The sequence below is a fragment of the Engraulis encrasicolus genome, chromosome 18, assembly GCF_034702125.1.
Source record: "Engraulis encrasicolus isolate BLACKSEA-1 chromosome 18, IST_EnEncr_1.0, whole genome shotgun sequence".
In the NCBI taxonomy this organism is placed as follows: domain Eukaryota; kingdom Metazoa; phylum Chordata; class Actinopteri; order Clupeiformes; family Engraulidae; genus Engraulis; species Engraulis encrasicolus.
The window spans coordinates 4,751,904-4,763,689 of NC_085874.1; the positions used below are offsets into that span (position 1 = coordinate 4,751,904).

At 41.1% G+C, this 11,786-nt stretch overlaps 1 long non-coding RNA gene across 2 annotated transcripts; it reads right to left on the minus strand.

Moving 5' to 3' along the window:
• Positions 1 to 615: 615 nt before the first annotated feature.
• On the minus strand, positions 616 to 9,491 carry LOC134468915 (uncharacterized). 2 transcript variants are annotated; one of them, XR_010038915.1, is made up of 6 exons: positions 8,931 to 9,491; positions 8,596 to 8,684; positions 2,411 to 2,550; positions 1,911 to 2,044; positions 1,713 to 1,786; positions 616 to 1,129 (listed from the first exon to the last, which is right to left on the minus strand). It is a non-coding gene; the product is annotated as an uncharacterized LOC134468915 (long non-coding RNA). The 2 variants fall into 2 exon arrangements; XR_010038916.1 differs by lacking the exons at positions 8,596 to 8,684; positions 8,931 to 9,491 and adding an exon at positions 3,355 to 3,835.
• Positions 9,492 to 11,786: the final 2,295 nt, after the last annotated feature.

Sequence of the window (11,786 nt, forward strand, 5' to 3'; positions counted from 1 at the left end):
TTCACACCAAAGTACATATTTTCAGCAAATTGCTTTATCAACGTAAATAAATAATCAATGAATAGACCAACATTGTGACCACTTGGATTTTTTGAAAGATTAATTGCTGCACTACGTAGACATATACTTTTTTCCCTCATAAACAATGTTTTGTGAAAAAAAATGTTTTTTGCTGCCTATCCGTCATCTACCCATATATACCCGACACCACAATCCGTAGTGTTTTAGGCTATGACTTCAGATTTCACTTGGGTTGTGTCGCACGCGCAGACACAGGGACAGAGGGAGTAAAGAAAAACAACCGAACTGATCAACGCTAATGAAATTGTTTTGGCTGACGATATTTTCATATGCTTTAGACCTTCCACGACCACGAGAGCTCCAGCTCTGACTTTCCTGGCCCATCACAATCATAACGACCTAACAGCCCAGTAGGACCGATGGCCAGAGATGGAGGAGGAGGAAGATAGACGCAGCAGAGGTCGGGGGTATTGATTAGGGAGACGCCAACAGAATTGACGCCCTGCTAACTGTATGTACATTCATCCCTCAATAACATTATGTCCTGCTGTATTCCTCCAGATGTGTAAGTATTGTAATGGATGTTATCACAACGGATGTACTCTATATCGCAACACGAGTAGGCTACACGAGTACACCTGTTGTGATAACCATTACAATATTTCTACTCCTATGAGTAGTAGTGTGATATTACATGGTTGTAGGTACACAACACCAGTGGTAGTTCAAGTACATCCATAAAAGCCCATCTACTTCATACATCTGTGTAACCCCTGGCACAACACCAGTTTGTAAGAAATTGACTGAAAACGTTGTATGCATATAATTGGCACATCTTTATTTATATACACAATAATGATTGCTTATGTCCATATTGGTCTTATTGTCAATAGAGTTATTTAGTCCCCATCATCAAATAGAAAATGCACTACATAAAATGTATTTATTGCTTTGCAGGCCTTGATTCAATCATTGAATTTGAAGCAATCCCATCGGTTACTGCAGCGTGCCCTGACCCGTGACCCCAGTTTGATGTTCGACCTGGCACATGACATCTGGTCCTCAGTCACAGCCCAGTAGCACAACCAACCTGGCGCCTCTGCGCAATCTGTAAGGAGATGCCCATGAACATTGAAAGGAAATGCTGTGGTGTTCTCAGTTTTGATAAGACTTTGGGCTGATGTAGGACCAGGTGAGAGAAACGGTCTCTTCAGGCATGCAGCCTACAGACAGTATGGGGCACTTGAACAGGGCTGATGTTGTAATACACAGTACAATACCCAGGATTAGCCAGGGTTACCCTGCTCCACTAGAGCAATATAAAAGGTTTATACAGAGTACGGTATAAAACACACAAAACGGCAGTGTGCAGAGTTTTATTATTTTTCATTATCTGTAGGAGCATTCATCTGTACATCTCACCTTTTTGGTTTGGAACCACGTTTGTCTTGTTACCATTGTTTTTTTCATACATAGAAAATAAATGCAACCTGTCAAATAATCTTCTGATTGTGGTCTATATAAATTATGTAACCATGCATTTTCAGTCAGAGAATGAATTAAAAAAAAGCCACACAGTCAAATTGTGTCCACCAATATTTACTGTCATTGAAATGTATGGACAATTTAAACAATGTATTACACATGACACTAGATACATTACTTTATACTATATTTACAGTTGTCATGACCACACAAAAACTCTGGGAAGGTGGGTAAGTGCAGCAACTGTGAAGGGCCTAGTCTGAGGTTGGAGGCGTCTGTGCTGTAAAAAGATAAACAGAATTAGAAATCACATATCTGACAGTAGCTTCAGTGACATTTTAAATGTAAGTAACCTGGGTTGTTGGGGCAGGGACACCAAAAATAACTCCTTTATCTGGGCTCACCTGGTTGTGAGTGTCTGCGGTCAGCCATCCCTCTTAGGGTAGAAAGTCTTCTGCGCAGGACGGTGCCCTGAAGGTTGACGTTCACAGTATGCAGCCTTCATGTCCTGGAACTTTTATTGTGCAATTTTCCATATCTGTAACAAGCAATGTGTTAGACTATATTAGGGCTTCATTACATCAAATTACACAGCAGGGTTTTACAGGGTGTTGGCTACAGTCCCAGGACCTAAGTGGACTTGTGTGCCTTGCTCAAGTGCACTTCAGCTGTGGATGGAGGTGTAGGTAGGGAGAGGTAAGGATGGGATTTCAACCTGCTTCTCTCTGATCTTAGGACCACCTCTCACCATCAGGTGATGACTGGCTGCTACCTCAAATTTCATTCATGGCCCTAGTTATGTTCTGTAATCAGCATTGTTTTTACCTTACACAAATAAATGTAAATGCATTCAGCACCATGGGGGGCTGTGAAGACCTTTGAGAATATTTGCAGAACTACATACTGAATTGAGCCATCCGCCTTTCTCTTGGTTGGTGTGTTGAGATGGTGACTGCAGTCCAGGCTTCTTGGATTGGAGGAGAAAAGCTGTGGCTTTTACTGGCATAAGTATGTGGTTGTGGAAGGACCCTGTCTGCTGTTGACCTGAGGGAAAAAAGAGCACAAATTGCATATTAGCTCAGAGCCCATGCTTAGACCATAGACAGATAAATCATCTGGCACAATCTGCATGCAACCAACAGAACCTAGAAAGAGAAAGATTAGCAGCAATACACAAAGGGGACAAGTATACAAAAAACATGCAAAGTGTTCTGATAAGGTGCATGGAGGTAGTCTGTGTTGATTCCAGCAACCTCAAAGACTGAAAAGTGTCGCAGTGTGTTGAATTGAAAACTTGGCGCGTGCGCGCGCACACATAGGAATATCATAATTTAGTGTAGTGTTTCTCAACAGGGGTGCCGGGGCACCCTGGGGTGCCGTAGGGCCCCCTCAGGGGTGCCGCGGAAACGTGGCTGATAAATAAATTATATAACATAAAACATATTTGTCAAAATTGATAAGTTAATGTTAGTCAGTGGAATCTTTGATCTGCCATTTACGCACAATAAAGTAAATATTGGTCACCCCAGCTGCAACTTTGAACGTAGGTCGTGCGACTAGGTTGTGTGTCTCCAAATGTGTTACATATTCTAAGCTTGTGTGGTATCGGATGTGATGCTATATTACGGCTAGTTGGTTTGGGGTGCCTTGAAATTTTTCATGAATTGAAAGGGTGCCTCGCCTAAAAAAAGGTTGAGAAACACTGATTTTAGTGCATCAATTACAACTACAGGATCTGTTCGCTTTTGTCAGATAGAACCATTGTTTTTCAAAGGCAGATCATTCCAAAAAGGATAGTATCTGCAACTGGACGAAATTACACCCACAAACATGAATAAAATAAACTACCAGTGTGCGGTGATTCATTCTTCATTTACTTGGCAGCCTTGATATGTTGTGATACAGGAGCAAGGAACAGCTATGGAAAACACCACACCTTGGAATGGACAAAGCAGAACATTTCAATAACCAGGGTAAAACAAATAATGTGCCGGCATCTCCATGTGATCATTCAGTGTAGCCATCACAATAAAGATCTGCCGTGTAGCCGTCATGGTCATTAGGTGGTATTTATCAAATGCAAAACTACCGTCTTCTCAAAAACGACATCAGCGAGTTAACAACATTACACCCACAATCATGTAAACATTTGAAAACCCAAGGCAATCTATTTTGCAATGCTGGAGCGGCGAACAGGTTGTGCTTGTGCTTGCTACTATTACCAGAGTCATACAACAGAGACGTACCAAAGCAAAACATGCAAACGATATATTTTTGTAAACCACTAGAAAGACATGGGCTTTGCTGGTCAAAGTAATGTGTGCGTAAACATGGTAGGTTACTTATAGGCCTTGAGCCAGAAGCCAAAAATTGACCTCTCGCAATCGAACGGGTGGGCAAGTTCTAATCTGTTTTTTTGACTTCTTGGACATCTCAAGTTAACAGTTTGGCATGATAACCATTGCAAACAGGTAGCTTTTTGGTAGTTATCATGTGTTGAAATGGTGGACCAGTAAAATGGAAATGTGAAAAATCGGTATTGTGGTTCTTTGTTATTATGTAGTTTGTTGACCACACAGGGTGCTTAAATGACCTCAGGGATGCTTTCCCTTCTATCAGGACCCTACAGGAGTTGTTAGACCACACTAATAGGCTAATAGAATCACCTCAGCAATATGTGAATGACAAAATGTGATAAAATATGAAATCCGTTTTTGTTTTTATTAAGCTTATTATTATTACATTTCCCCCAACAGTAAAACAAAAACAAAAAACATAATAAACAAACACATACTAACATGTGATAACCATACTGTACATTAACATGGCATGATAACCATTGCAAACAGGTAGTTAGTGAATGATCATGCATTGAAATGGTGGACCAGTAAAACGGAAATGTGAAAACTGTATTGTTTTTTGTTATTATGCAGTTTGTTGACCACACAGGGTGCCTACATTTCCTCAGGGATGCTTTCCATTCAATCAAGACCCTAAAGAGGTTGTTGTTAGACCATACCAATTGACCTAATAGAATCACCAAAGCAATATGTGATTGACAAAATGTGATAAAAATGACAACATATGAAATCTTCTTTTTTTTCTTAACTTTTCCTGCAACAGCAAGAATAAATAAAGAGCATTATTTCAGTCCTCAGGATCTGACTCAGTCTAGTAAATATCTGTAAATATGTCACCATGATTATCCTCTTCATGCTGATATACACATGTTTGAAGTTTTCAGAGGGTTGTGCAGCATTTCCAGCTACTTCTCAGACACTGGCAATCCAGCAGTTTACATTGATGGCTGTACTTGCAAGACATCAGTTGTAACACTGCCTCAGGGGCTGAATATCCCCACATCCACTGTATAGTGAGATGGACATTTTCATCGTTGGCCCAGACATGGTCAAGTGGGCTTGGGATTTGTGGATGCTGCTGAAGACTTGCTTTCCAGATGCCAGACTGATAGTTGGCACACATAGTTTGCATGAGGAGGTAGTCCTCACACTACTACTACTACTACTACTACTACTACTAGTCCTCACATGGTGGAAATTGGCTTGATTCACACTCTCCATGCTGAGTGCAGAAAAGCTGGTAGCGGGCTGTATTTATGTTCTACGTATTTGTCGATGCTATGTAGAGTTGGCACCTAAATGCTTCACGAATAGGTCCATGGACAGTTCCCAGTCCCGTCCCAGCTCATGAAAAAACTGTTTGAAAGAGCTCTGAACTCATCGTGAGCTTTAAGGCTGAGCTTTCCACGACCTGCACATCCTTTTGTGTTTTTATGATTATTTTTGTATTTACTTATCTATTGTAGCCCTAGCCTCTTTCCCCTTACATTAGAAAAGTATTTCAAGTAAAGATACTGTATACCCTATCACATAACCTCATGGCTTGGTGGTACTCACACTGGGTACAAAGTAGTTCAAGAAAACCATCATGTGGTGTACTCCGACTGTCATGTGGTGTACCCCAGCCGCCTTTAACGCCATAACGCAGTCCCTCTATTATAACAGATATTGTCATTATTTGGTGTCATTATTGTCACCAAAATGGTAATAGAGCTTGGTAAGTCCCGCCCCTTAGTTCCGCATTTCACGGGACCTAAGCTGACCATCTAACAACATGGTAGAGAGTAATTATCTTCCAATCTCAGTCATTACATGCGCTGGGCAATGTTAGCAATGTTCTTATAATGTAGTTCAGCGTTTTCAGCCAAGAGTGAATTGGCCTGTCGCCAGGCCCATTTCCAGTAAGAGGCTATCAGGGGTGGAAAGAATACTAAAACATGTAATTAAGTAAAAGTAAAATTACATCTTTAAAAATCTACTTAAGTAAAAGTTAAAAAAAAATACTTAATAAAAATGTGATTTGAGTAAAAGTTACCTTCAGTTTGCTTTTATATCGCTTTCCTTCAATAGCACCCTTCGTGACCTCTAGCTATCTCTGCACAAGTCATCTTCCAATAACCTGGCGATCGTGACAACAAAATTCTGTGTGTGCTGGTGTGGCAAAGTTGCAGGGCTAGGGTCAGCCCATTCATACAACAGCCCATTACTCTGAACTTAAGGGTCTGGATTTCATTGCGTTTGGGTCGTGGGCCTTAAATTGCAAAGACTGGGAAGCCTACCAAAGGAAATAGTCTGGTGGATTTCATTTAATTGCCAGTTGTGAGATTAAATTCATGAATAATTTTGTTAATAAACAATAATTCTTGTATATATTTTAAAACAACTGTTTTCAGGCTGCGCTGGTACTCCCTCAGCTTGAGTCCTTGGTGTGTGCTCTACTATTCCCAGCCAGTTACTTGCAACTCTATTGTGTACCGTCTGTGGGCTGTCGGACTAATGGTATGGGGCCGGCGGGCCCTAGATAGTCATCCAATAGATTAGTCCAAAATATATAATTTATGTTTAATGGTAAAAACACACAATTTCCCTTCATGTCTGACAGATTTTCCCCTTTATTTCAATTTTGCCTACCTCAGAATTTACTCAGACCTCAAGGTAGATTCAAATGTAAGTAAAATACTTTGGCCAAACTGTAATTTGGGTAGAAGTAAAATCACCTATTTTAATAACTACTTTGGACTCAGTAACTCATCAAAGTACTCAATTACAATAATTTGAGTAAATGTAATTAGTTACTTTCCATCCCTGGAGGCTATGGAACTTTTGTATGAGGTGGCGCCTTGTCAGTATACTGTACTTAAGTACTACTTATTACTACTTAAGTGTTTTTGGGAAACTCAGCCGAAGACAATATTATAAGAGTTACCAGCAGGGACAGCCAGATGAAGGTAGATAACTGAGCAGAAGGAGACAAATGCAAGCAGACTCATGCTGTCCACTCCATCTGTCAGGCACAGACACACAGCCAATGCCACACCAACACACATGCACATTATGTGTTTTCTCTGGGTTTCTGGTAATGTGTTGTCTGGCGGCAAACGCCAGACTATATCGTCTAGCAGTTCGAAAAGAACGTGCAAGGCAGCATGGGTACTCCCAGGCTAGGTAATGTGTGGAATGATCAAAATTTTAGAATAGCATAACATGTTAATCTAGAAACCATCACTTATTTTCACATAGTAAATGTACTTTCATTACCAGACACTGAAGCAGCAACTGTAAGGGAATGCAACTCATCATTTTTTTATTCTTAATAATGTAGGCCTAATCGTGAAACATGTAATCTGTTATTCCCCATTACTGGCCTGCGCTCTGGACTCGGAAGGCTTTGAAGGTGAGGTGATCCCTCACCCCTACTTTAAGTGCAGAGCGGGTCAGTCTGTTGATTTGGGACTTTATTTTTACTATTTCCAAACACAAGTGATTGCATCATTGGCATGCACAGATCTAGGAACGGACTTGGTGGTTCTAAAGCAACAGCCCCTTTGCCATACTGGACGAAAAAATGCCTTTTTTTAAGTTCCTTTTTTTCTTTTTTTGTCACAATGTGGTCCATATTGGCATGATCATCTATGGTAACGATTCTTGAGATCAAAAGCATGTGACAATTCACCTTGATCTAACATAGCATAATAGAAGGGTGGGGACTCTAACTTATGTCTCAAGGGCCGTTTACGGCCCCTGATGTAATTTTAATCTTATGCAGTTTCACATGGAATATTACATGTTTTGCAAAGAACTGTTAGAAATTTAATTTGCAATACAATTAAGTTATGTTTTCAGGGGACCTAGTGAAGGTGAGGTCTGTTGTGAAGGTGTCCACCTTCAATATAGGCCTAACTGCAGGGGGAAATCCTGGTTTGTGTTCATAGTACAGCCCTTTATAAAAATTGAAGTGGCCCTGGAATGAAAACTGCTCCCCACTCCTGCTCTGGCAAGGCAACTGGAAGTTCCACATGCCCCCCACCTCCACCTTGAGCACCTGCCCCCCAAAATGTCTTTGCATGCCACTGGATTGTATAGTGTAGTACACTCTCAACAACAGCATGGTAAAAAAGTGACTTTATCCTTAGTCTATGTAAAGAGTGCAGTCTCTGCTTCATCCAATAGGTCTTTCTACATATCAAATTTGGGTGTGTATGTAAAATAGCTCACATTTAAGTACATTACACTTTGTGTGGATAATGAAACACAACTTTCAAGAAAACTTGTAATACAAAACCCACCTGTATTGTAATGTAGATGATAAACTGGGAAAATTGTTGTATTTTTGTACCCAATCTACCAGTATTTTCTCGCTTGGGAAATAAACACTAATTTTTTAATGAAAAGTCAGTGAAAATGGGGGCCTGAACTAAATTAAGTGGGAAATCTGTGTAACGTGCCCTTTAAACTATCTAAGAATTTTGTAGAACAACTTTTCCTATAAATATATTTACCTCACAGTCATTTTTACTTTCAATTTATCAAGATATTAGCAAATTAGCCTAGGCGTTTTTAGTGTAAAATGGGTCAAATAAGAAATGCATGATAAATATGATAAAGCTACTGTTCTGCAAAGGTTATCATACCAATTCATAAACTAGACATATATATCAATATTAAAATACCAACAAGACTTTGCCCACCCTTTCGATTGCGATCGGCGGTCTGGCTCATGGACTATTACTACGGGGTGAATCTTTAGCAACTGAACGCGGATGGAGAAGGGGTGCTTCCGTCCTCCTCCCAGCTGGTTTGTCTGGCTCGTTCGCACAACTAGTAGCAAAACACACAAGAGTAACCGTCTGAGTTACACATAGCAATTCTGAAAACGTGTTCATGTGCACAGAATAAATGCCACAGGGGGGAAAACAAAAAAACAAAGCGATTGAGGTAGCAGCTAGATATGTTGGATCTTGAGCTAATCCTCTGACCCCTCTCAATCGATACTTGCTTAAAAAAGACACCACTGTGTCCTAAACCAATTCACAAAATATTATTCAGACAAATATATTATCTCACCTCTCGATTAGAAATATGGTCACCAAAGCGTATTTGAAGCCGCTGCCGTAGCCGACATCTGTGTCCAAGAGTGTCAGGTCCCATTTCAAATTTTCAGCCCGTGTTGGAGTCTGGTCTTGCGAGTCCGATATGACTATAATCCAAGGGAGTATGTTATCCTGACATGGTTAGTCCAGTGTTCCAAAAGCCAAAGTTCTTCCTGTAGCTCTGCAAAAGCCACCAAATTTTTCAAGTAGCTCAGCCTGCTGCTAACTCTCGTTACCTTGCTACTAGCCGAGTGATGATGAGCCTTGTCGCGTGTGCGTGAATGATGGGGGCGGGGTCGGTCAAGTTCACGAGTCGGTGAACGCGCAGGGAGGAGGGGTGAGTGCTGGCGGTTGATGGACGTGTCAGAAACCAATAGAAGTGATGATGAGTATTACTTCTATTGGTTGCCGTTTTCTTCTGACTACGCCCTCTAGACTGGACCAAAAGATTTCGTTTTTTTCCCAAACACTCTATTTCAATGGGTGCTATGGCGTCATGAGGAGTTTTTCAGATGATATGGTAAAATAGGTGCCAGAAAAACATCTCCTATCCCACCTTTAATCTCCATTATGAGGAACCCATAAGATCACCAAATTCTAAATTTTCACAAGTAGTATTGTGCATACGGTGAGTGCATTTCAGTCATCTTAAAGAATGTTATTACAGATTACTCAATATATATGCTCAAATTAAATATAGGATATGATTTCTAAGAAGCCTAGGTGTTGAGTAAGTAGGCAGGGGTAAAGTTGGATGACCGTTAGCTCAGCAATCAATGAGTAGCCTACTTCAATTGCTATGTAGCCTACTATTGTCATAATCTCTAGGCAAACCTAGGCTACTAGGGCTATTGTTATTTCACAAATTATTACTAGATAGCCTATTGCAGCACATATTCACGTTGTTACTAATTTTCCACCAAAACCCAAATCAGCCATGTAAATTATTTAGTAATTTCAACATCATAGAGCAAAAGAGCAAAAGAGCATTAGACACACACACTTCCAGGTGCAGGTTGCTGTTGCTCTCTCTCTCTCTCTCTCTCTCTCTAGAAGCTGCTGCGTATTATTTGCATTCGCGTAGCTACACGCTCTCCTTCACCTGACCGCTTGGCTCATACATAACCTGCAGATTGGGAAGACCAGCAGGCAGTGGGAAGACCAGACATCCCAATGAAAGTCCAATAAGTCTCCCTGATATTTGATAGTGGCTCTCCGATGCCCGCAAGTCAGATAAAGCATTCCTGATTTTAGACTATGCAAGTTCGCGTTTTTTCAATTGCCGATGCGGGAAAGAGGAAGATAATGACTCGTGCGTCATGCGTGGGATACTTCAAATAGATTACGTGCACTTCGTAGGGCGCCCTGCAAAAGTCCTGGGTAAAAAAGCAGGCAGTTATATACAGACTGGACGACAGAAAGGGCATTGACAAACAATGTAACACTAATTTGCAAATGTGTTGGTCGGGGTGTCCGGGGTTGATAAGCAGCTCCCTGTAATACGTTTTTGGAACTGTGGATGTCTGGGAGACGCTATCTTAACGCTGTCTTAACGCATCGCATGGAAGGGATGTCGAGCAGACTTCGGTCTTTTAGCGTTGCCCTCCGCGGGAACAAGCTTCAAATCTCCGCACTTTAAACCCCTTAGCGATCGGCCACACATTGATTCTTATCAAAACTACAGTAGCCGTGCGTAAGTGGAGAGGAGAGTGCACACTCAAGGAGGTTTAAAACGACAGCATCAGAGGAAGATTGGCGCGACGGTACCACTATTATCATGACTGCACAAACACACACGTCTTCGTTGGACAAAAGGGTTGTTGAACATGTTTCAAAATTAACACCTCAGCACAACACAGCCTCAACGTCAACTGAACAGGACTCTACTGATTGAGCCGCGCCCGCGCCAGGCGCTGTCTGAAGAGACAAACAGGGCAGCAGCGCATAGGCCTAATCTATTAAGTTCAAGAAACACTTATTAACAAATACAAATTCATTTCAAACAATAATATGTTTAATGTCCATTCGTCCATGGCTTGTAAATTTCAGCGCAGCTTTCGGCTCTTAGCCTACATTGATTTGGTGCATTAATTAATTTTCGCCAAGTCGTGTTGCAGTCTTTCGCACGGACAACTTTGTCACAAATAGAGCATGGCTCTATTTGCGTCCACACAAGCAAAGTTTAGCCACACTTTAGATCTCAGCATGTCTATCAGGGCTGCAACTAGCTACAACTGCAACTACATCTACAACTGCAACTAGCTACAACTAAGTTAGCCTACAACATATCCTCACCAACTGTCAGCTGTTCGAGTAAACAAAGTACTTTTTGAATGAATGAAATGTCTCGTGCTCGTCCCGCCCACCAAGGCCCTTCGAAGCCAATCACAAATGACAACTTCGCCTGACTACATGGCTATTGGTTCACAGATTTACTATTGACACAGGGACTGTTGAAACGCACAACAGGTATCGAAATATGGCACCGATTTTTTTGTTTTGTTTTGATATTCGATACAATGTGGCTTTTCGGTCGGTGCCAGGACCAGACCGAAATTCGATACCCAGCCCTACATTTATGGTTGCACTATGTATCTTGGCCGAGGTGACAAAGCGCCCCCTAGAGGGGGGGGCATAAAGGGGTCATAAAACTTGAAACCTATCATTTTCTCACAGTACTGATCCTAATAGAATTGAAATATTTATTATTTATATTATGTGCACAGATCCAATGTGACTGATGCCATAGTACCGGTAGTTATATCCCCCACAGGAGGCTTGTATGTGGACAAAATAGCCTTTAAATCTCCAAAATATGTGTAATAGCAAC